The 26,628-nt window shown below is 38.1% G+C and overlaps 1 pseudogene; it reads left to right on the top strand.

Moving 5' to 3' along the window:
* Positions 1-25,844, top strand: part of LOC124108574 (melanoma inhibitory activity protein 2-like) — a 90,370-nt pseudogene extending 64,526 nt beyond the window's left edge.
* Positions 25,845-26,628: the final 784 nt, after the last annotated feature.

Here is a 26,628-nt window from a genome sequence, read left to right as displayed (position 1 = left end):
AGAAAAGAGGAAAGTTTTAAAAAGAATCATAAGAACTAAGGACAGATTAGGATTAGGGAGGTGTGTAGGAACAGCTGGATAAAAAAGCATGAAGTGGGCAGAAAAGGAGGAAGAAAAGGCCTTACAGTTGGTAAACTGATACATCCCCCCTGGTGGTTCAAGTGTATAAATAACAGAGTGGCAGGCTTAGTGGGAAAGTACTTTGCAACTCTGTTTACACAGACAACAGAAAGTGCCACCAGGGAGGCAAACTGAACCCAGTAAGGCCAATTAACCCCTTCACCTTGGTGTTTTATACTAGCTATGTTTCTTACTGTGCGTCTGTTGATCTACACTGATACATATTAGAACCAAATACAGTGATAAATCATTGTTACATGTATCAGTGAATTCTGCCAATTCCACAAAGCACAACCATTTTATTTAGTGTTCTGAATATCTTCTTTTCTACTCTCATCTGGTTTATAAGCCATACGTGTTTTTTATTATAAACTACAAATTGAATGCTATTTCAAGTGTTTTGTCTTGCTCCTCAACATTATCTGTAAAACACCAACTAGGTGTACAAATGTTTGGTAAAAACATGTTGTATAGTGTTGACATATGTGAAAGTCTCGCTTCTATGAAGTAAGGTAAATAACAAAAGCATGTAATTGTCCAGTTGCAAAGGAAGGCAGTTCTCATAAATATTTCTTCATCAGTCCTAGCACTGTCTCTTCCTCCCTATGCACACCACAAAGGTCTCAACATCATCCCACCATCAGCTGAAGTGCCATGTCAGATTTTTCTCCTGGCCATATTATTTATCACTGAACACTATTAGTAATTACTTTCCTAAATGCTAGTCAAACGATGGGAAGTCACTAGCAGGTTCTATTGAGGAGGGCTATGAAGGAATAATACACTGTATTTCTTAACCCAACAAAGATCAACAGCACTCTGAAAAGACTAGAAAGCAAGGGATGTTTTCCTGCCCTGGTTTTTCTCGGTGCTTCCTACTGTGTAACAAAAAGCAAAAGAACTGGAAAATTCTGCCTTGCTCATGAGACAGATGCTCTTTTGACTTCCATGGCCACGATAAAATTGGAGAAGACAAGCATTACAAGTTCAGCCTTTCTCTTAGTCTTTAAGATCTCCTATTTTTTTTCTTTTTTCCTATAAGAACATGTGCACAACCATTGTAAGAGTAACCGGTCAATACAATCAGCATCAGTAAAGAGGCAAAGGGCCAATGGTGAGCAAGGGAAGAAAGAAGCAGATACAACCCCACATCTGCTTCCTTGAATCAGCTGGGGGCATGTTGAGGTTTTTTTAGAGGGAGGTAGAAAACAGAGTGGACGTTCACCACACTACTGGACTCCTGCTCCCTTGAAATAGTCTCATGATCATAAAAGCAGAATCCTAGTACTTAAATACCAGACAAAATTCAAGGCTTTATTTTAGCATTTTTTTTTAAAAAAGAGAACTATCAAACTTAAAAAAAAGTGAACAGAAAAAACATTCCAAGTAAGCACTATTTAGCTAAAAGCTACAATCTGAGTCATCTAATTAATTTACAAAGCTTAATTTCTAGAAAGGAATCATTACCATATTCTGTTCTAGAAGATTTTAGATATCTACAGAAACAAAACTATAAATTATTAAATTTCTGAAAGAAAAATAATATCCCAAACTAGGAAAACCCAAGCAAAGATTTGTGTGGCTCAAAAGGTACAGACATCTCTATATGTCTTCTGAATTCTCTAATTATGGGAGTCAATTTTGTACTTCCATTTAGAACTGATTCCCAGAGCAAGAGACTTAAAGTGCCTATACACAGGAGCCAATAGTCAATTACTATAATTTTTTTCTCCATCAAACAAAAGCATTCTAATATGCCCAATATAATATTTACATTAGAGGCTTATATTCTAACTGTGATCTTACATGTGATCATTACATCATTCTCACTCTCCACTTTTCTCTCTGAATATAATATATATTTATAATACATAAATAATAGTTTTAATAATAAGGGTTTTATAATAAGGGTTTATATATAATAAGGGTTTTTTAATAAGGGTTTATAATAGGCCATTTGTCTCTTTAGGAAAGATGATAGAATGTCTAATACAAAAATTCTTTGAAAAGTGTCAAGAAAACTAGTCAATTTTTTTTCCCAAAGTGACATGGAGTGGGGGATTCCATTCCCCAGATAGTTTTCACATTCTATATATCAAACCAACCATTAGATAATATTTAACTGTGAAAGTGTTGTTTCTTTGTTTGTTTTGGTTCCAGGAATTGACCCCAGATGTACTTCATCACCACTGAGACCCATTGCCAGCCTTTTTGTTTGTTTGTTTGTTTGTTTGTTTGAGAAAGGGTATTGCTAAGTTGCTGAGGCTGGCCTTGAACTTGACAATTCTGCTTCAGCCTCCAAAGTGGCTGAAATTACAGGAGTACATTAGTATACTGGGTACTTATTTTTTTAATCTCAATGGGAATGTGTATGTTATACATAGAAACATTTACTTTATTATATAATTTAGAAAAGCATCAATAATTTTCTCTCTAAAATTCTTCTAAATTACTTCCATCTTTTTTCATTTCTCAGGAACTACATATTTATGAAAAATATATATTTATCTTAATTAACTTGCTAATAAGTAACACCATGTTCAAGAAGTACTAAAGAGTTCCCTATCCACCTGCCACCCTAAAGTATATCTCCACCAAAAGAGGCAAATTTGAACAGAAAGAAACACAACATGCAAACTGTAAAAGAATTTTTTCATTATTTCTTGAGGCAGGATTTTGTAGTTCAGATGTACTCCTTTTTTAGTCAGCTTTTTCATCACTGTGACCAAAAGACCTGACAAGAACAATTAGAGGATGGAAAGTTTATTTGGAGGCTCACAATTTTTCGTAGAAGCCTGACTCCATTCCTTGAGGCTAGAGGTGAGGCTGAATATCATGGCAGGAGAGTATGGTAGAGGTAAGTGGCTCAAGACATCACACCAGGAATTGGGGGAGTGAGAGTGAGAAGAGGGGTTGGGGGAGAAAGAGAGCCAGAGAAAGTCCACCAGCTGAAGCAGGAAAACCAGCCAGCTGGAGCTTCCTTCACTAGGACAAAACATAAACATCAAAGGCATGCCCCCAAGGACCCACCTCCTCCAGCCATACCATCCCTCCCTATAGTGACCACCCAAGTTCATCCCTATCAGGGAATTAATGTACTGAATAGATTAAAGCTCTTATCACCCAATCATTTTATCTCTAAACTTTCTTCCATTCTCTCACAATGAGTTTTTTTGGGGACACCAAACATCTAAACCATAACACTGACAAAGTAAATCTATAGAATTCAGAAATCCTCTGCTTTTAGGAAAGTGGGAAAGTCAGCAAGTGAAAAGATCAGTTTACAACTTGATATGTCAGGGAGGATCAGCAACATCTTCAAGTGGAAGTGCATTTTGAAAAAGTGGGAAATGCTAGAACACAGCACAAGCAAGCCTAGTGTTTACAATCACACACAGCAGTCTACCAATTGATTATATTTTGTCTTATAATACATCCAAATTAGGATTCCCTATATGTAAAGAGCAGGAATTGTATGATTCTTCATAAGATTTCATAAAACCTAGCCCCAAGTTGGGGACTAATGGAATGGGTGAAGTAATAGAAGGAGGCAGAGGAAACAAATTTAAAAGACTGTACAACTATACACAAAACTACCACTGAAAAGAGCCTCTATAAGACCCAGGTATCCAAAGGCTAAAATACTTCAGGAAACCACTGTTTATTCAGAGACTCTACAGATTCAACAAGTGATATGTATAGACCGTGTTATCAGAAACATCTAAGACTACAAAAATACACATGTAGGAGATATCAACTCTAGCTAAACATTGTCAATGAGATATAAACACAGTAGCAGTCTTTTAGCATATTGACAGTTAATTACTAATGGAAGATGTGCGTCTTTAACTTAAATTATCTTATACATAAATAATGGTAAACCCTGGAGTTATGTCCTTGTAATGTAGAAGTTGAATTCAACTTGACAGTTTTCCCCCAGTACATCCTTCTCTCAAAGGTCAAAGACAGGCTTTCTTGCCATTAAAAAGCAAACACTTAGCAACATATGAACACCTTTACCAAAAAAAAAAAAAAAAACAACCTCACAGCTAAAAGGCTACAGAAGTGCCTGCCATTCATCTAAGTAGTAGCTGGTGTAGTGGCTTCAAGAGCTTCAATGGTTTCCACAATGTAAAGCTATGTCATGGGTCCATGAGTTGTGGTGCTAAAGAAGGTACAATGACATTTCTTTTATTTTTAAACTTATACATTAGTGGAAAGCACTCTAGTCTAGATCATATTTTGAATTTTTATTCAAATGGTCTAAAAACATATATTCTCACCCTTGTTTGCTGTCCATTCTTCATAGATGGTTTCACTTTGCATCAATCTATAAGTTGGAAAGCATCCCCCCATCAGCCAATCATCCTGCCCTATTCACTTTACCTTTAAATATTTACTGAATTTCTCTGTCCTCTCTTTGATCTCACTAACATCTTAGAATAAGCCTCCTCATGGCCATCTGCTCACTTTTGCCTCCTTCAGCTCTATGCTCTAAAAGAAACCAATGTGATCTTTGGCAAAGGATCTGACTGTGTCTCTTCCTTGTTTGAAAATTTCCTATTGAATTGAGAGTAAAACCCCAAATTCTAGGTTCTGTACACTTGTGCCCCTGCCTCCATCTCCAATTTCTCTCAAACCTCTGGCCTTTGCTCTCATTTTTCTAGACCCACTCGACTCCTTTGTACCCCAGGGCCTTTACACCTACAAACCACCTTTCCTGAAAAGCTCCTATTTTTTTTCTATATTTAGTCAACTCAAACAGGGCTCTTAGGTTCTCTTTTTGTTGTTGTTCTTGTTGTTATACATGGACACAAAATCTTTATTTATTTTTTTAATGTGGTGCTGAGGATTGAATCCATTGTCTACCTGTGCGAGCCAAGTGCTCTGCCACTGAGCCACAACTTCAACCCTGTTCTTATCTTCTTTATGGAAGGTTTCATAACTGAAAACTGAGTCAAATTGCTCTTGTGATAGTTTCATTTCTTCTTTCCAACATTAGGTGAACAGTCATTTCATAATTAATGTGTCATATATATGCTGTAAAGTTGAGCCTATTGTCTGTCATGTTTGTTGCATGATTCTCAATTTAGGGTTTCACACATAGTAGGCACTCAATGAGTATTCATTGAATTAAAAAGTGAACTTTTCAGAGCTCACATACTGCACATCTGGCAGAACCAGGACCTGAACCCATTTTGACTATTATCAAGTTCATCTCTGCATTCTACTATTGTCATCCATGCCACCACTCTGTTAGTGTCTTAAGACATCAGAACTGAAGCATGCTTCAGAGTGAATGTGTACAGGGGGCCTCTGTCTTAAATTCATAAAACATTTTGCAACAGCTGTGTGTTCACCTATCCTCACATGTGCTTCTTCTGAACTGAGTTAGAAAAAGCACTGGTGATAAAAATCAGGGGGTTCAAGAAAATTATTTTTAGCAAAAACAAAATGGTAAGATTAAAAACTGGAATAGAGTACCTGCTGAGTTTTCCTTTATTTGACATGGAAAGAACAGAAAGCAATTTGTGCAACTGTTCAGCAATCATTCAGCCAGAACATGAGATCTATCATCAAGTATGAGATAGGACTAGAAGGAAAATATGAAAGATGATTTACTGTGGTGTCGAGTTAGGTGAGAAAAACACACAATGCCAGTTTCATGAGGTTGGGGAGGTTTGTCTTTGCTCACAGCCATGTTCCCGGTACTGGAACATCGCTAAGTAATCTAGTAGATGTGCAAAAAAAACATGATGAATAAATGAATGCAAATGTGATTTCAAAAGTTTATCTACCAGTGAGGACATGCCAGGTTGTGCTACAGTAACAAGTAGAAAATCCAAGTGGATAAACATAACAAACTTTTATGTTCTCTGCTAAGTCCACCAATGGCCCAGGAAACATCCTGGGGACTGCCCTCTGTATATACTCTGACAACATTATGAGGAAATAGGTATAGAGAAGGCTGGGGAGTCAACCACTGGAAGTGATCCCCATCACTGGGTAAAGTAAGTCACAGGGTCATGCCTAGTTCAAAGGGGCAGGAAAGTAAAACACTGTCAATCTCTCAGTAAAGAATAAACCTGACATTAGTGAACACAGTAATTCTAACCACAGTGAACACAGTAATTCCAACCACAACAGCTGTACAGATATTAGAGTGAATTGTTATATTTGGTTCTCAAAAATATCATCTTTTCTCCAACAGTTTAATGACCTCACTTGTGACTTTGAGTTTGAATAAGTGTTGTTGGGTCCACACAAGTGTGACTGATATTTTTCTAAAAGAGTGTGAGGGAAATTCAAGTCCAACTGTGAAAAATTACCATCATGCTGTCTGTCACAGCTCCATATGGACAAATATGTACACTGCTCTTGGGATGCATGTTTGCATACACACACACACACACACAGAGAGAGAGAGAGAGAGAGAGAGAGAGAGAGAGAAACACACAGTGAATTATTTTGTTCAAGAGCAAAACACAATAAGGCAAAGACAATACTCAGCTCCAGGATGTCTGTGGCTTCCTTTCTCCAGTCACTGCCTTGGGAGGTATTTGTTGCTGCTGTCCTTCAATAACGAATGACTGTGAGTGTGTGTCTGTGTGTGTGTGTGTGTGTGTGTGTGTGTGTAAGGGAAAGGTCTACTTTCTATAACAAAGGTCAATGGAATTCACATTGGATTTTAGTGGAAAATTGAGTAGACCATGGAGTGAGTTTAGGAGCTCAGGCTCTAGAATCAGAGAACTTGGATTTGATCTTAGTACCACCAGGGTCTGCCTTTGTGATCATGGAAAAGTGAATTCTTTGACCTCCAGTTTCTTCATCTGCAAAATGGGCATAATGGTTATATCTGCCTCACTGTGTTGGTAAGAGTTAAAGGAGTTAATCCACATAAAACACTTAATGAATAGTAGTGGTTATCATTGTTTTTTATACTCATCTGTATGTTGTTTCTATCATGCTCAAGCCAGTCAAGGCTCCAGTCACTGGAACTTTGTGTGGGCAGAACGGCCACAGAGCTATGCTGTTCAGGGGAGCAACACACAGAGTGAGGGAGATGCTAGGCACGGACACTGCCACTTGGTGTGATCTGAAGCCATAATGTCTACCTATCCCCCAAGTTCCTCTTCTGAAAGCCTTTAACATTCATTTTTTAAATCCCAACCACAATTTCTCTATGTTAAAGCTCCATCATGACACTTCCTGGGGAGAGAAAACACATGTCCCTGTCACCACATGACAGAGATACCTTGATGCATTCCCAAGCAGTGGGTACAGCCAGAAGAAGCCCTTTTGGTATGAGAAGGGAGGAGACCATGCCAGGAAGTCAATATGGAGCCACAAGGAGCATGGATGCTGATGGCTAGTTTGGAAGTGAAGCATGTGGGTGCTGGATGTTGGTGCTGGATGTTGGTATTTGGAGCAGAACACCTGGTACATACTGGGTCCTCAATAAGCATTAGCTATTCAGCAAGGTCCTAGAAAGAGGGATCCTGGACACTAGCATGTGTGGCCTGTCACCAGTGTGCCTAGGACAGGGAGTCAGAAGGCCAGGAAGAGGGCCTAGTAGATGTGCTAGAAGATGTATTCGGCCCATCCAGAGGCCCAGAGGAAGCCAGTGACTCTGTCATGCCTTAACTAGGAAGAACCAACCCCAAACTCAGAGGCTTCTAGAAATCAAAGCTTCCCCAGAGGGACTTCTTCATTGACACAGAGAGGCAACCAAAGCCAGCCTCTGAGAGGACAAGGGAGCACATTTCCCTTTCCTGTTTCCCTGCCTGCTCTGACAGGAGGAAAGTTGGTGACACAAGGACCCTGCAATTTGGGATTTGATCTTTCTACTAGGATTTTTAAATCCTAAATGATTTAAGTGTTAAGTAATTTTGATGCTTAGTTAAGTAATGCAGTCGAGCCCTGCCATGGCCTAGACAGAACCTCAGTGAAGGGATGTGACAGGTGCTCCCAGCAAAGTCCTTAAAATGATGCCCAATGCTGCCTTCTAGTGTGAATCATGGACCTTTTGAATTTATTGCATTCATTTATTAATTTATTATTGTTTATGCTGTTATTATTATTGGCTCTATTGGTCTTAGACTTTCCAGACATGACCTTAGCCTTCGGTTGTTAATTTAAGTCATCAGTAGTAAATACTATGTTTAAACCTGTCAGTTTGGCATGACAGATTTCTGCACCCAGAGTAGAAACTGCCCTTTTCCAGTCCCAGTGCTGCTTCTCACTGTGGGGCAGTGGGGAAGTCACTGAGTCTCCTGATGTCCAGTTTTCCTCATCTGTAAAATAGCCTACTATCTTCTTCCTGCCCATATCCAGGCACTGTTGTGAGAATTCCAGTGCCACCATCCATCCATCCATCCATCCATCCATCCATCCAGCAAATGAGCAGACCCTGAGTTACAGCAAGTGAGGAAGTCAAGGCTTCTGGCATCAGAGGCATTCTGTAGAGAAAATCATTCTCTCTCTCTCTCTCTCTCTCTCTCTCACACACACACACACACACACACACACACACACAGTGCACAGGGCAAAGCATTGACTAATGAAAGGTTCCTTTCCTGACTTTCTCATTTCATCACATGACAGTTCTTTTCTGAGTCAGAGCTCTGAGCATATCACCACCTTGCTCAGAAACCTCCCACATCCCTATAATAAAACCCAACTTACCTATCATGGAAGCTGTGATCTCAAACTGGCCAGCTTCCTCCAGCTGCTGAGGGTCTTCTGCAGAAGCAGCTTGTAAGCTTTGCCATGCACCCAGTATTATATTAAGTGCCTTATCTGTTAATTTTCACAACCACCTTACAAACTGTGTCCTGTTAGTACTTTATGGGGAAACCAAGGCAGAGAAAAGTAAAGGAACATATCAACAAAGATCGCATGGCTAGTAAATGGTGGCCCTAGACCTCAGACTGAGGTCCACTGTCCATGGCACCCACCCCTCCTCCACAGTGCCCAGCGCCATGCTGCTCCACCTCTGGGATCCACAGCTCTCCCCTGATGGGGATCTTGCCAGTTGCCCATGGGCAGCTCAAACATCCTCCACACTGCTGCTCCCAATATGCTGCTGTCCTGTTCCCCACCCTAGAAGACCCTCTCATGAGTGTCATCCCTGTCATGGCCCACAGAGGTCTCATACGTGTGCTCCCTTTGACACACAGCGAGGGTCCTGTAAACATCCACAGTAGTCAGAACTAAATAAGGGTCTGCTGAATGGGAGTAAATCGATAGCATTGGAGAAAATGTTCTGAAACTGGAAGGCATCAGAGAATCAGAAGCCAGCAGATGCTTTAAAAGGTTCTTTTTAAATGAAAATAGATTTAGAATATGAAGTACTCATTTGTGACCAAGCAATTTCTTCTTGTTGATTTTAGGCCACTTTCTACATGAACTCACTACATGAGGAAATGTACATTTCTGCCTTTCAACCGGGGATTATTTCACAGGGAAAAGTTCCCATTACTTCCAGAGAGAAATTAACAAGCTTAAGACCTTCCTGTGGCTTCTTTTTTGGTCACTAATAAAAAATTACTTTATATGAAATCATTTGTAGTGAGACTGTAAGAATAAGATTATAAAAACCAAAATTTTCTTGAATAATGTTATTACCTCAGATAAATAAAACAGTGATCAGAATTCCTAAGTGTCTAGAAATAGTTTCAATGGCAAATTCTACCAGATGGTCAAGAGAAAATAATTCCAATTTCACACAAATTGTACAAAGGCAAGTTTGTCACACCATAAAGGGCTTTGAAAAGCATTAAGTGACTCCAGTTGAGGGACAATCTTTCCAGGTAATGGAACCTGGCCTAGGAGTAGGGTCCTTGGTCTGGGCTGGGACTCTGGCCCTTTCCAACTGTGTGTCTTTGACCTTCTCAGCAGAACATAGAGGCAAAAAAAGGATTTCTGAAGTCCCTTCCAATCCCAGGGTTCTTATATTCAGACTTGGCTCTATAGCCTCTTTATTTGGAGTTGCTTTTTGAGATTAATTTCCATGCCTATAAATTGGAACTGGTCTGATTTAAGGGGAAATTTTTATGGACATGGCAGAGAAATATTAATGTCAATTGCTCATGGAATTTAAAATCTAATAAACGCAGAGAAGAATGAAGAAGGCTAGCGTTGCCCAGTTAAACAGGATGGCTCCCTAGCATAGTGGTGGCCAGGCTCTTTTTGGAAGATGAGTTAGGTAGGTGAGATCTGAAACCACCTTTTTTGGGGGGTGGTAAACTGACACTATGCAGTCTACAACCTTAGAAACTGTATTTCTTGTTCTCTAAGGAAGGCTGCCTCCATTTCATTGATGCTCATCTGCTCTCTTTTCTGGGTAGATCAATCTCATCACCCCTCTGACCTTCTAGAACCAGCTCTAGACTCTGAAATTAGCAAGCTTAAGGCCTTCCTGTAGCTTCTTTTTTATTACTATTAAAAAGATGCTTTATATAAAATTATTTGTAGTGAGAGTGAAGAATAATATTATAAAAACCAAAATTTTCTCAAATAATGTTATATAATGCAAATAAATGGAAGAGTGGTCAAAAATACTTAAATGTTCAGAAATAGTTTCAGTGGCAAATTCTACCAAGGTAGTCAAGAGAAAACAATTCCAATTTCACACAAAGTATTCCTGAGAATAACATAAAAGAGAATGTTTTCCAAACTTAAGTTAGGAGCTTGTCAACATCTTGATTCCAGAACCTATCAAAGACAGTAGGAGACAGAAAAATTTTGGCCAATAATTCTATAGTTATAGACACAAAAATTCTCTACAATATATGGACAGGCCAAATCCAGCAGCACAGCTGAGGGATAGTACATCAGAACCAAGTTTATTTCTTCCAGGAATGCAAACCTGGCTTGAGCATTAATGAATGCAAGTTTTAAACATTAACTAATGTAATTTTCTCACTTATCACATTAAGAGGAAATTTGTGATTATTTTAATGAATATAGAAAATAATGAAACTGAATATTATTTATGATTTAAAAAATTCTTCTAAAGCTATAATTTTTTAACATGATAGAGTAAACAAAATAAAAATCCTGCCACAGACATTCTCAGTAGTAAAAAAAGTGAAAATGTTTCTTTTGCAATGAATAACAATGTAAGGGCTATCACAATTTTTATTCATCATTGAACTAAAAGTCTTAGTACAGTAAGGCAGGAAAAATAAATAAAAATATAAGAATTTTAAAATTATATATTATTAATTTAAATTATATATTATTAACCAATATATAGGTTAATTTTATTTTTATTTGATATAATATTTATACATCTTTATGGGGCACATTAGATAATTTTGTATGTGTATATAATGTAAAATACACAAATTAGGGTAATAAGCACTTCCATCTCTTCAAACATAATCATATTTACTTGCTGGGAATTTTTTAAATACATTTATTGTATTTGTTCACTTATATGTGGTGCTAAGGATTGAACCCAATGCCTCAGCCATGCTAGGCAAGTGCTTGGCCACTGAGGTACAGCCCCAGCCCCCACGTTGGGAAAAGAAAGAAACAATATTGCTATTATTTGCATATGCCATGAATGTATATAGGAGAAATCCAAAAGAATCTGTAGAAAACTTACTAGATTGAATAAAAAGCTTATCAAGATTATATATGTAATATCAACATATAAAAACTTTTTGTCTTTTTTATATACTGTTATGAAGATTTAGATAATGAAATTGAGATGCCTTTTTGTTGTGAACTAAAACTGCTCTAAAACTAAAGTTCATAGTTTTTAAAAGATGCCATTTAAAATAGCATAAAATTTGTTTAAAAGCATTAGCAGTGTTGAATAAATGGTTTAGTGATGGTTTTCAGAAGTGGTGAGGAGGAGGAAATGGGAGAAGTAGGTCAAGGTATACAGATTTACAGGCAGGCAGAATCAAATACAGACACCTAATGTACAAAGTGAAGACTGGAATTAATAATAGTGTGTTGTGTACCACATATTTGTTAAGAGAGTAGAATTTAGGTGTTCTTATTATAACCACAGCGCAACTAGAGAAGGTGATAAGTATGTTAATTTGTTTGTAGTAATTATTTTTCTATGCATGTGTATATCAAAATGTCATTTTGTACACCTTGAATATATACAATTCAAATAAATAAAATATTGAATGGGTAACAATGCTAAATGAAGTTGCCTTATTAAGACATAAGGAAAAGTTTGTATAAATTCTAAGATTCTGCATTCTGCTCTCACTGCATTTCAAAATATTTTAATTAGTTTCATTTGGAAAATTTTCCAGGCAATAAAGTATAATGAAAAGTCAAAGAGAGCATGAAACAAGCATTCTAAAAGTTATGGGGTTTTTTTGTACCTTTATTGAAAAATATGAAACAATTCCTAAGTAAATGGAGAAATATACTATGCTCATGGGATAGGAAACATCTTCAAATTGACTTACTTATTCAAAGGAATCCCAATAGGGCATGTGTGTGTGTGTGTGTGTGTGTGTATGTGTGTCTGTAACTTGATAAGCAGAGTCTAAATTTATATGCAAGGATAAATGGCCAAATTCATCCAAGGAAGGTACATCAGGGAGAGGGACACAAGAGACTTCCAAGTCACTCTAATGTTCTCTCAATCTGGGTCATGGTTTCTTTTATTGTCTTTTATTAACTTTTACGATGTTGATAGATGTTGTACACACTCTTCAGTAGTCTGAGTTATCTCACATTACAATTTTTTTAAATGGAGAATTTCCAATGAAACCCAATGGGTTGTGTTCTGAGTAGCAAGAAAAACCTTGATCATCTAGAAAGTGGACAGTGACATGCACAGAGGAGAAGGAAACCATGCTGGGTCAAAGAAGCCAAGCAGGAGTGTTCTTGAAGGAAGGATGTCTGCTGTCACTGAGGAGAGCACACTATCCCATGGCTTTGCTGGAGGACCCTGCCTGTAGGCCTGCACTCTCCAGAGGGCCAAACAACTGCAGATACACAGGGAGGCAATGCAGGTTTACTGTGCCAAGGGACAAGGGTGAGACAATTAGTGTGCATTAATATCACAGACAATGGATTCAGATTAGATTGCCTTACCTTAAAATCATTAGCATTGGCAATGACTATAATTAACCAGCTGAATGGAGATTGTCTTTTACCATGTTTAGCATCATAACCCAAAGCCTCCTCATCTTCATCTTTTTTCACTGGTTTCCTAGCATGAGGCAAAGAGAGTATGACCAAGTCCTTATGGAAAACTTCATTTGGAATTCCCTGGAGAAACCAGATTCTCATAAAAGCTACACAAGTGGGGATGATAATGAGGGGAGCCCAGGACTAACCAATCAGTTTCTTTTGGTTGGAGCTCTCTTCTTCTTTGGGAGGAGGGTTATTTTCTGTTTGGGGCTGCTATGAATAAATCTATAATTATTCAAAAAAAGAAAAGGAAGTGATCAGTAATGGTACTACAATTCCAAAACCAAATTAGCTTTAAGTTTAGACCAATAGTATTAATACAATTCCAAACCCTAATTATCTTAAATTTGGATAGATAGCAGTGAACCAAATGCTATATAAATCTCAGCTGAACACCCTGATAAAGAAAACCTGCTATGGCCATCCATATTGTAGCAGGAGAGTTCTATTCTTGTTCCTCAAAAAATCCTGTTACAGCAGAGCCCAGAAGACTCCTTTCTTAGACTGCAGAGCTTCAGCACTTCTCCCCTGCAGAGAACTGCAGCTTATGGAGACTCCCACCTGCCAGCAGCAGCAGTGAATGGAGTTTCATGTTAGAGAGTTAGTAAATAACTCTTTTTAAATTTCTCAGTATTAGTTCTTGTTAGTAAAAATTCTGAGATTTTCTACTCAGGTGAAAATGTTTGATAAATTGGTCTTATGCCATAATTTTTAACTGGAGTGTTTGTGGAGTGCTCTCCCTTTTCTGAGAATTGACAGATCTGCAAATGGCAGCTATGGTGATGGAAGCAGAAGCAATGGGATGGTGACTGGGAGGGGACTGCTGTCATACCACAATGCTGGAGACCTTACCTAGCATGGGTGGGACCTAGAGGAAGACCAGCAGAGAACCCAGCCATCACTGAAGAAGGGTAGTCTGTGGGCTTTTATTAGAAACTGTGTAGGTTTTTATGTCACTTGTGTCTTGGTAGGTCATGAGAGAAGAATGACAAGATTTTCCCTGACCAGTTGGAATTTCATCAGTCTCTGATTAGAAAGAAGGACCTCTTTCATGTACTCACACAATAGGTGTGTTTACATTTCCTTCACCCAGGTACCTTGACACCCAAGAGGCAAGATGTGAGTGGGAGGTGGGGAAATTGAATCTGAAATATTTTGGCAGAACTGAAGAGTCATGATGTGTTGCACCAAATGGGAGTGGGACAGAATGTGGGCTTCTTCAGGAAAATGGAACTGTCACGCTGACATCTGGCAGAGTTCAGGCTCAACTGGCACTGATGAGACCCTGTGAGATCTAAGTGGTTTTGGATCCACCCTACAGGAGGGGTCCCCCATTGCTCTCCTCACACAGGGCTGACTGTCCCTTCAGAATAAGATGCTGTCTGAAAAGCAGATGACAACATATCTACCCTACTACGTATATTCCCACTGTCTTAATTATCCCAAAATATTCCTTTTTTTTTACATTTTTTTAAATTTATACATAGACACAATATCTTTATTTTGTTTATTTATTTTTATGTGGTGCTGAGGATCAAACCCAATGCAAAACATATGCAAGGCAAGTTCTCTGCCACTGAGCCACAACCCCAGGCCCAATCTCCACATACTCTTTATAGCTTATTCTCTCCCTCCAGTACAGTACCCAGTCCAGGATCAGATACTGCATTTATTGTCACATCTCTTTAGTCTCCTTCCACCTGGATCCTTTTTCTTTTATTACAATGATTCTTTTTTAATATTTATTTTTTAGTTGTAGTTGAACATAATACCTTTATTTTGTTTATTTATTTATTTTTGTGTGGTTCTGAGGATTGAACCCAGGGCCTCGCACATGCTAGGCTAGAATTCTATTGCTGAGCCAAAACCCCAGCCCCTATGACATTGATTTTTTATGAATATAGTCACTACTCTTCTCTATCACCATAGATATATATTCTGGATATGGATCTGACCTCTTTTCCCCCACATCGCTCAGACAGTACTTATTTGCAAGGACTTAGTTGATGTTTGCTTATTGTCATGGGATCTGGATCATCACCTCAAATCAATAGACCAAATTTTTCACTAGGGATATACACCAGGACCTATGGTTCCCATGATGCTGAATCTGCTAGAAATTGCCAACTTGAATGTTGGAATGGTCCCTTAAAGGGGCAGCAAGGTACTGGCTTTGAGATGACAGCTGGGTGTTAGGGCTACTCTCCTTCAAGACGCAGTATGGATTTTGAATCAATGGCTATTTTATGATGCTGTGTCCATGAAAAATAAAGTAAATGGGGCTGACAAACAGGAATAAATGTAGAATTGGTATTTTTTCCTTGCTGTTTTGACAACTTTCATATTCTTTTGGGGGTGAAGCTCTTCTATCAATCATGAGACATCTGAAAATGATACACTTCAATTTAAAGCTATGGCTGCCTCCTGGTAATTGTGGGCTCCTCCAGCAGGCAGAGGTTTTACTCTGCTGGTGTTGATAATTGACCCTGATCATCACAGAAAGTTAAAGTTATTGAGGCATAATGGGGTAAGGAAGATGCCCTAGTCCTTTCTTGGTACCATAACTAAATACCTAAGATTGGGTGATTAATAAAGAATGGAAAATTGTTTCCCACAGTTCTGGAGGTCAGAGTGGGAAATATTTTTGTCCCAGAAGCTGTGTCCTCATTTGGCAGAAAAGTGGAAGAGAGCAAACCCATAAATGCTTTCATTTCATTAATTAAATTTTATTTCAGTGCTATAAAACCAGGAGTGAGGTTTGTGGGGTTTTTTGTTTTGTTTTTTTCTTTTCTTTTTTTACTTGTTATTTTTAGTTATGCATGATAGAAGGATCCATTTAGCTATAATTATACAACATGGAATACTTTTTATTTTATTTATTATTTAGAATCTCATTCTTATGGATGTACATGTTGATGGTAGTCGCTATATTGTTTTCATATAAGTAGACAGGAAAATTATGTCAGACTCATTCCACTCTCTTTCCTTTTTCTCTCCTTCTCTCCCTCCATTCCCCATTGTCTAATCTACTGAGCTTATAATCTTTCCCTCATTTCTCATTATTATGTGTTAGCTTCCATATATCAGAGAAAACATTTGACTATTGGTTTTTTGGGACTGTCTTACTTAGCATGATAGACTCAAAATCCATGCATTTTCTTGCAAATATCACAGCCATTCTTCATTTTTGTAGTCATTCTTCATTCATACATACTCCATTGTGTATATATACCACATTTTCTTTATTCATTCATGGATTGAAGGATACCTAGGTTGGTTCCATAGCTTAGCTATTATAAAATGAGTTGCTATAAACATTGAAGTGGCTATGTCACTGTAGGAGGCTGAGGAGTGGGTATATACTGAGAGTGGGAGAGCTGAGTTAAATGGTTGTTCCATTCCAAGTTTTCTTAGGAATCTCCATTCTGCTTTCCAGTTGCACATATTTGCATTCCCACCAGCAATGATGAGTATACCTTTTACCCCAAATCTTCACCAATATTTATTGTTACTTGTATTCTTGATAATCACCATTCTGACTTCAGTGAAATATAATCTCAGTGTGGTTTTAATTTTCATTTCTCTAATGGCTAAAGTTGTTGAACATATTTTCATAGATTTGTTGACTATTCATATATCTTCTGTGAAGTGTCTTTTCAGTTCCTTTATCTATTTATTGACTGGGTGTTATTTGGTTTTTGCTTTGTTTTGTATTTTGGTGTTAAGTTTTTTGAATTCTTTATATAGCCTGGTAATTAATGCTCTAACTGAGATGCAGGTGGCAAAGATTTTATCCCATTTGGTAGACTTTCTCTTCACAATTTTCTTTCCTTTGCTGTGAGGAAACATTTTAGTTTGATGTTAATCCATTTGTTTATTCTTGGTTTTTACTACTTGTGCTTTAAGGGTCTTATTAAGGAAGTCAATGCCTAAGTCCATATATTGGAGTGTTGGATGTACCTTTTCTTCTAGCATGTGCAGAGTTTCAGGTCTAAAACCTAGGACTTTGATCCACTTAGAGCTGAGTTTTTACAAGCCTTTTTTATAAAAGCCCCAATCCATTAATCAGCACTCATGACCTTAATAAAAAGACCTCACCTCTTAATGCCACCACAAGGAAGATTAAGTTTGAACATGAATTCACGGGAGACACCATTGTGCAAACCACAGGAGAGGGATATGTTTGGAGCCTAGAAGTTATTCATCTGAAGCCTCTTGGTGATTCCATACCACTGATTACAGAAAATGAAATGATAAAAATCAAAGCCTGACAAAGGCATTATTCCCGAGGCTCAGATCCCTTAAAGAAGATCTTAATTCCCCATCAGGAGCAACTGAAATGCTAATAACCATGGATGAAAGAAATCTAGAATGAGTGGTGGAGGAAGAAAATGAATATCAACTGGCTTTGAAACCAACTACAGCACTGAAATTGTGAAAATACTCTACTATTTGGAAGTGAGAATCTTCTAGTTACTAGAGGATCTGCTAGTTAATGTTCCCACTAACGCTTCCATTTTAAGCATGTTTTCAAGTTGTTTTTATCATAAGTGGTCATTACTTTGAAGGACACAGTGAACTCAACAAGTAGGAGAATGGAATTGAGTTGGTTCCACACCTGACTCTTTTGGCATTCCTCTACATACCAGGGACTTTTTAGTGTTAACCTGGAGACTTTTCTCTGATTTGAGAAACACAATCTGCTTTCTGGGCAAGCTAAAATTGTTGTGAGGTTTTATGGCCCTGGCAAATAGATCTGAACTCATGATACATGGGGAGTTGTGAGAAAACTACCTTTTTAGACGTTAATTTTCTCCCCAATGACTGTCAGCATCAGCTGCCCTCAATTGTAACTGCTTGGTTCATGAATCCTTTTTTGGCTTCTTTACTTTTACCACCTCATATTTCTAGTTTCATGTCCATATTTTCTTGCTTCACTTCCTAAATCTCCCTGTTTGAAGTCCTGTTTATTGAGACACCCAAACTAACACTATAGGCTTCAAAGTTCTCATAACCATTCAAGTAGGTCCTCCTCCAAGGTAAAGTATTTTTGCTTAACAATATCCAAAGGGACTGTTACTAAAAATAATAAACCAAATGCTTTGGAAGTAATATTCATACAGAAGAATACTCACTGAAAGGAACATAGCTCAAGAATTGTCAGGAAGTGAATACCTAGATCAAGGTACAAAACATTACTAACATCCCAGAAGCATTTGCATTTGTCCAGCTGTGGTAGATACTATGGAAATGTTTTCCAGAGTTCTTGTACCAATTCTCATTCTCTTAAGAAGCATGTAATGATTTGGCTTGGTCCAAATTCTCACCAACATTTGATAATTGTCTACGCATTTTGCTTTAGGCATTCTAGTGGGTGTGTAGTCATGTTGCATTGTAGCTTTTTAAATTATTTTTTTAGTTTTAGGTGGACACAATATCTCTATTTCACTTTTAAGTGGTGCTAAGTATCGAACCCAGGGCCTCATGTGTGCTAGGCAATCACTCCACCACTGAGCCACAACTACAGCCCCACATTGTAGTTTTTAATGTTTCATTTCCCTGACAATCAGTGATAATCACTTTCAATATGATTGCTGCCATTGGAAATCCTCTTTGGGAGAATTGTTTTCACATTTTCCAGTATTTTTATTGGGTTATTTGTCCTTTTATTGCTGATTAGAAGGGATTCTTGATATACATGTGGTGTGTCACTCATCAGATATATTTGTAAAAATAACATATTCCATTCTGTGAATTGTCTTTTTAACTCTCTAGCTTGAGGAATTCTGATGAACAGAACTTTTTAATTTTAACATAGTCTAATTAATTAATTTTTTGTTTAAATTTCATAATTTTGTGTACTGTTTAAGAAACATTTGACTACTCCAGAGCCATGATGATGATCCCATCTGGATGGATGCTTGAGGCTTTGGGTTTTCAACTACAATGTTCAGTTTATCCATCATTGAGTTTATTTCATTCTTACATTGGCATTACTTATATAATAGGTCTTGACATCTAGTCATTAAGAGCATCTTTACACTTCTTAGCTTTTGGACTTCCATAAGAATTATAGGAACATTGTGTCAACTTTTAAAGAGAAAGTTTTGGGATTTTTAGTGGGAATACATTAAATCCAGAAATTCCTAATGGGAGAAGTGGTGCATTTACAATGTTATGCCTTATATTCCATGGGTATGGTATACACCTTGATTTGTTTAATTTTACCTTATTTTCTCTAGATGCTATATTTTTAGTTTTTGGATGGAGTCCTTGCATACCATGAGGCTATTGGAGCTCTGAGTTATTTCAAAGGCAACAAAATTGAGAGGTGGACATATTCTATCAAGGAAAGTTGAAATGTTTTTAATTAACTCAGTAACCAACAAACTACACAACTATAACTATAGTAATACTCTGGAGTAAATTTTAATTCTTTCTCCCAAAGAAAAATGACTTGTGGTTTGAACTGTGTTCTCCAAAAAGATAAGGTAAAGTCCGAATTTCATTTTAAGTCTGCATGTGAACTTTGTAGAAAAAAATAAATAATGACTCAAATCCAATATGGTTGGTGACCTTACAAGAAAAGGATAAACACACACACACACACACACACACACACACACACACACACACACATGGATACAGTCAAGTTGCAATGGAGACCAAGATCAGAGTCACACTGTTGCAGGACAAGCAAAGCCAAGGCTTGCTGGTCAGCCATCGGGAGCTAAGAGAGAAGCATGAGTCAGTTTCTCTTTCAGAGCTTCCAGAAGGAGCCCACTCTGCCAGCCTCTTAATTTCCAACTTCCAGTCTCCTGACTTGTGAGTCACAAAATCCTACTGCTTTAAGTTGTACAGCTTAGTACAAAGTCACAGCAGTCCCAAGAAACAGATATAAGGTTGATCTCTGTGCCAAGAAGTTCTTGGGTTCTTACTCTTCTTTTTTTTCTTCTCTTCCTGTGCTAATTCTCACACCATCCTATCAATGCTTGGTTTCATTACTCAGGAAAATGTCCCAAATAAAGAAAAGTCTCCATTTCTTTACACTTGCTTAAAGAGTTTTAAAGTATATAATTTCATATTAATAAAGTTTTAACATTTCTCAAGCATATAAACACATTTTAGTTGAGAAAATCTTGTAATAAAAATGAAGGGAAAAAACACAACTGCACACAAATGTCTATAGCAGTTTACTTCATAAGCACAGCAAAACAGGAAACACACCAGTGAGTGGCCACCAAGCCTGAAATCACTGCTGGACACTGAAACCATCCCACTAGGACCTGGACAGCTCTGGCCTTCTAAGTCCCAGTCACTCCTTCAGAGGCCAGCACTGCATGAGGTTGTGGCTTTGACTCTGTGGCTATTGAGCAGCGATGGCTCATGAGCTGGTGGGTCAGGAGCCCTGCCTGTCCTCTTGGCATCTCTTACCAAGTATCCCAGGAAGGTCTTTAGAGGTGTTTTCAACCTTTGCAACACCCTTTGTACCCCTAACCATCAATTTCTTTATTCAACAATATGCCCAAATCTGCTTCCTCCTCTCTGGTCCCAGGACTACAAGTTTCTAGGTCAGTCTCTAGCCATAAATGACAGCTGATAAAAAGGAATTCCTGACTGTATCCATCACAACCTCATTGTCAATGTGATGTAGAAGAAAATCTGCAGATGACTCTCATCACTCAGCCTCTCAAAACAAGTGTCCCACATTGCTGAATGCCCAGTGGCTCCACCCATTCCCACAACACAGACCTTCAAAGCCTCCTGGGTCACCTGTGCCTTGGGCAATGGGCTGTAAGAGAGAAAGTTGGTTCTGGTACCAGTGGGTAAGGAAGTGAAAAAAGCAACTGGCTGCCACCTAGATAGCCTTCAGCCTCAATCAAAGACTAAATATCTCAGGGAGGGAGATCCAAGGGAGAAACAGCTCTCTGGCAACAAAGGCTAAGACTCAACCCCATAAGTAACAAAAAGGTGGTCCACTAAGTAGCCCCAGAGGCACTGCCCTCTTTGAGGGTCAAGGTCAAGATAGCTGCCAGGAAGGCTGCAACTCCTGCCTGGAGAACCTTGTTCCCAGTTAGGTACTGCAACTGAAGCCCTGGGTGCACTGGGGGGTATAGAGGCAAGATGGAAGTGAAACCCTCCAAAATCAAGACCTTAAGGTGCCCCAGGAAACAACCAAGAAATGTCAGTGAGGTGAGGGCCAGGATCAGGTCTCAAAGATCTATATTTGGAGGCCATTCAAACTCTCTGCATCTTAGATACTGGAGGTGCTGGAGGAAGTTTTTTAGAATAGCCTAAAAAGAAGGAGATTCCCCCAAGAAGTCAAGCTCTGCCACCTTCAGACATTTCTCCCCACCAGGAAAAAGTGATGAGCTGCCAAGCAGGAACTTAGGAACACCTGTGATTACAGGCAGAGGGCTGCTCAGCTAACAGCCCTTGAAGTTTTTTCATTATTTCAGAAACAGCTCTTTAGAAAAGGCCTGGAAGAACCAACTTAAACCAGCCAAAGATTCATAGCTCCTCTTCTAAGTGACCTAGGGTAAACTTTGCTCACTAAAACTCATTATAATGCTAAATTCTCTGCCATAAATTAAGTGAATCTGCTATGTATTTAGTTTGGTACTGGGAATAGAAGCCAGGGGTGCTTTACCATTGAGCTACATTTTGTGGTACAGATTTCTCAGAACAAAGGAAAGAGAATATGATGCCATATGTATCATTGTGAGCCTTTGGGAAATCAGTTTTGAACCTTCTTGATACTTTGTAATATAGAAATATCATGCCCAAATAGGAATGTGTATTACCTCATATGAAGACAAAGGCTAGTATGTAAAAGGAAACTAACCAGAATATATAAGTGATCACTCCCTATACTAAATGTTCAGCCTTTGGATAAGAAACCACTGAGGCTGGAAGCACACAAATAAACACTGCTTCCTATTGAATACCCTGGTGTCCCCTGTCTCTGGGTGAGAATCCCATGAACATTGTATTTAGTTTTCTTTGAGGCAGGATCTCACTGATTTTATCCTTTCGTTTGCCATATATTTATAATGACTACCTTGCTTAGAAGTGTTTCCTTCCTATGAGAAGTGAAAAGCACATCTGAAAACAGATTTTGAAGACTCTTAAATAAATAGTAGTCTACAAAAACTGACATGAAAACCAACTCAAGTTTTAAAATCCTTCTTTTTAGAAACATTAGATATGCTGTACTATTTAAAAATAACTTATCAAACTGACTTGTGCCCATATTTACAACTCTTCTGAAATTATTTTTAAAATAGTCTAACAGACTTTATCTATGGAAAAATTTAGATTACTTCTGCAGAAAGTGTCAACATGGCTGGAAGGTAGAACAGAGGTACAGAGCTTGCCACATGTACAAGGAGTTAAACCCCTTGGAGTTTAACCCCCAACACTGCAAAAAAAGGAAAGGGAGAAAGAAGGAAGGAAGGAAAGAAAAAGAGGGGACAAGAGGGGAGGAAAAGAAATGAGTCATTAAAACAAAAAAACAAGTGATTCAAATATAAGTATATGATGTACTAGCTCTTTAAAATTTTTAGAGCTTTAGAATTTTAGTTACATCAAGCTGGATGCTATTATGACTGTATAGAAGTTCTGCCTTGGCCTGGCCTAAACCAAACCAACAGGTGGGTGGCCTGGAGAAGACTCTTCTCTGGTTTGATTGGGGCAGGCTTGAACCTGTGCTGCTTCAGGATGCACAGCATAGTGAAGGGGCCACGACTTCCCTGACAGGCAGCATGAGTGTGCTAGGCACCTGGGAGCCCATGACCAGGGCTCTCCATGCCCATGCCCACAGCCTGTCCCCCACCTGCTGGTTCATAATGGTCTGCTCTGTTGCCTGGTGCAGGTTTGTTCCTGACCAAAGGCCTGAGTGTCAGCAGCCTGTTTTGGCGTGGCTGAGCATGGTGTGGTTGTAGAGGGAATAGCCAAAGTAGCCTTATTGTGATGAGGGGGAAAGAGCTACCCCTCAGCCCTACTTGGGGGTGGTCCTGGAAGAAGTAAGCAGGGTTGTAGTCTGCCTTGTCTGAAGACATGGAAACACACCCTAGTCCTTATGGCTATCCATGGGAGTTGGTGATATGTTCAGCTATTGGATATTTTTGTTCTAAAAATTGGATTTTTATTGTTCTCTTGTTTTTGTGGAGAAGTTATCAGTCTGTGAGAAGCTGGCATTACATGAGAAGAGAAAAAGAGCTTGCTCTAAAAGTTTCTGGACTAACTGAAGAAAAATGTGAAATACTTGAAAAAGTTAGACTTGTTCAAAAAGAGTATGAAGGCTTAGAGTCATCTTTAAAGGATGCCGTTTTAGAGAAGAAGATGATAAAAGCAGAAAATTTGTAGGCAATATATGAAAACCTGAATAGGTCGTATCTAAACTTAAGGATGAAATACTCTTTCTAGAAAAAGAGCTAAAAGAAGGGAAAACTAAACATTCTCAACAGGATGAATTGATGGCGGATATATCAAAAAAGATTAAGTCCCTAGAAGATGAATCAAAATCCCTCAATCACAAATACCTAAAGCTAAAACAACCTTGAGAATATTTCAAATGAATGAAGAAGGGGTTACAGTAGCAATAAAAGAGGCTTTCATTGAAAATTCTCAACTTCAGGAAAGTCAGAAAAAGCTCTTAGAAGACATTGAAGTATGGAAAGAAAAAGTGAATAGCCTCAATAAACAGAAAATGACATTGGTACACTCTAAAGTACATGCAGAACAAGTTCTAAGAGATAAAGAAAATCACATTAAGTTTCTGACTGAACACTTGCTGCAGATAAAAAATTGGGCTCCTGTGCTTGGAGAAGTCCTAATAGATGAAGGTAACTTGGAGTTGGAAATGAAGAGTGAATCAGAAATTGGTGCTCACTTAGAAGATTAGCCAAAAGGGGCTTTGAAGAAACTGGTTTATGTTGCTAAGTTAAAGGCCTCTTTTAAAACCATAGAAAGAGAAACTACTCAATTTACTTTATTATCTGAAGTAGGTAAACTAAAGGAAGAACTTACAGAACACATTAAAAATCTTAAGACGGAACAAGCATCTTTGCAAGCAGAAAATACACCATTTGTAAGTGAGAATAAGATTCTTCAGCAGAAACTTAAAGTCATGATGGAACTATATCAAGAAAATGTAATGTAACTCCAAAGGAAATTAATAGGAGAGGAAAATTACCAGGTAGAGCAAGAGGAGAAACTTTCCAAAGTTGAAGAAAAGATCAGCCATACAACTAAACCGCTGGAGACCTATAGAAAGTGAGCCAAAGATCTTGAAGAATTAGAGAGAACCATTCATTTTTATCAAGGGCGTGTTATGTACTATGAGGAAAAAGCACATGGTAATGAGTTGGCAGCTCAGAGTGTTGAAAGATACCTTGATGATTTAAGAAAACAAAATGCTCACGACAGACAAAAATTAACTGAAATGGTGTTCAAATTTAAACTTGCCGAAAAAGATCCTTCTACACTTGATGTTTCAAATACAACTTCTGGCAGAGAGCATTCCCCAAATGGTCCCTCACCATTGGGTCAACCTTCATGTAAAATGAGACCTTCTTATGTGGAAAACAAGGGTCCACTCATACTTTCACCTTTGGTGCCAGTGGGAGAAGGAAGAGGCTCAAGGGGTCCAGAGAATCCTCTGGACCATCCGACTAGCAATGAAAGAAGAGAATCAAACTGTGATAAGTTAACTGATCCTCAGAGAGAACCTTCTGACACCATGTCCCTGGCACCTCCATGGGAACAGGCCCATAGGACAATTATCCCTCCACCAGGCCAACCATATTCTGATCCACAGTTTTCTCTACTAAGGCAAGATGGATTTTACTTTAATTCTGGTAAACCATCTGGACCAGCAGAACTCAGAAGTTCCACTCTGCCTCCTTTGGATAAAATGGATGGGCCTACATCTTCAGAAATGGAATCCAGTAATGATATGGAATCCAGAAATGATACCAAAGTCAATCTTGGTGATTCCAATGTGCCAGATTCATCTCTCCTTGCTGAAAACCAAGCAACTGGCTCTGCCTTTTCTTTCTCACCTTTCCCTCCAATCAGAGGTTCATTGTTTCCAGTGGATCCAAGGAGTCAGTTTATGAGAAGAGGACCTTTTATTCCTCCACCTCCTCCAGGAAACAGGTATGGAGCATCTAGAGAATATTTTCCACCGGGCCCACCACCCTCTCCATTCCCAATGGTACAGTGGTGCTCTCCTCATTATCTCCCCCGAAGAGCTGAATTTCTTCCCCCACCTCCCACCCCCACATTCTGAAAGTAGAAGTGAGTTCCCTTCAGGGTTGATTTAAGGAAACAAAATGCTCCACCTTTAAATGAGCCTGCTACTGAACCTCCAGAAGCACAACAAAAAACCTGACAATATTTTTTATCTGCCTTCAAAAGTAATTTATCTCTTAGTTTAAGTAACTGCTTTTACTTAAGTGATTATATTTTTGCTCCAATTGAAGCTTAATGGAATTATAATTCTTAAGATAATATTTTGTAAATAAAGATGGCTTATATATGAATCTGATGAGTAATTTTTTTTCATTTTATCTTATTCTAGAGAGTATAACATTTAATTTGATTAATCAACTATTATATGAGCAACAAACAGAGTTTTATATATGTAATCCTGCAATGGGGGATATTTTAAACTCCAATCAAAGTGTGTCCTTTATACAAAGAAACATATTTACTGTGATTGTTGCAAATGTGAAAGTAACTTTATGCTAAATGAAAGATCTTAATTGATTTAAAGTCTTTTTGGCATTGATAAAGTTAATAAAAATCAGCTAGTTTTTCCATTAAAAAAAAAAAAAGAATAACTAGAGCATATTAGGAGTAAACCAGAAAACACAACTAAACATGTCATGGAAATAGGAGATAGTCATAAAATGACTCTGCTAAACTACTATAAAATGTTTGAAGTACTTACTCTCAATTTCTATATCATTGCAAATAAATAGCAATTTGTAAAACTGCACCAATCCAGAGATGACACTTCGAACAATGTTTCCCTGATAGAGACCAAGAAAGAACATTTATTAAAAATACCCTAATTAAGAATTAGTGGTTAAGGTTTTTTTCAAGTGTTAAATATGCTCTTCAGGTTTTGTGAAGAGTATACATTTTAGACTAAAATAAATGCAGTAATATAACTTTCTTCTTAAATATAAGAAGCAGCTTTATCACAATTAATGGCCAGTGAAGACTTTTAATGATACTTGAGCCCACAATTAATTTAAATGAGAAAAAAGTTGGGCCTTGAGAAAGAAACTTTACAAGTTCAATAAATCTAATCTGTTTTCC

This window comes from Marmota monax, unplaced genomic scaffold (assembly GCF_021218885.2).
Source record: "Marmota monax isolate L192 unplaced genomic scaffold, Marmota_monax_Labrador192_F-V1.1 WCK01_AAM20220418_F8-fsc00881, whole genome shotgun sequence".
Classification (NCBI taxonomy): domain Eukaryota; kingdom Metazoa; phylum Chordata; class Mammalia; order Rodentia; family Sciuridae; genus Marmota; species Marmota monax.
Note: the sequence above shows the minus strand (reverse complement) of the source record. Positions and strands in the feature narration are given on the sequence as shown.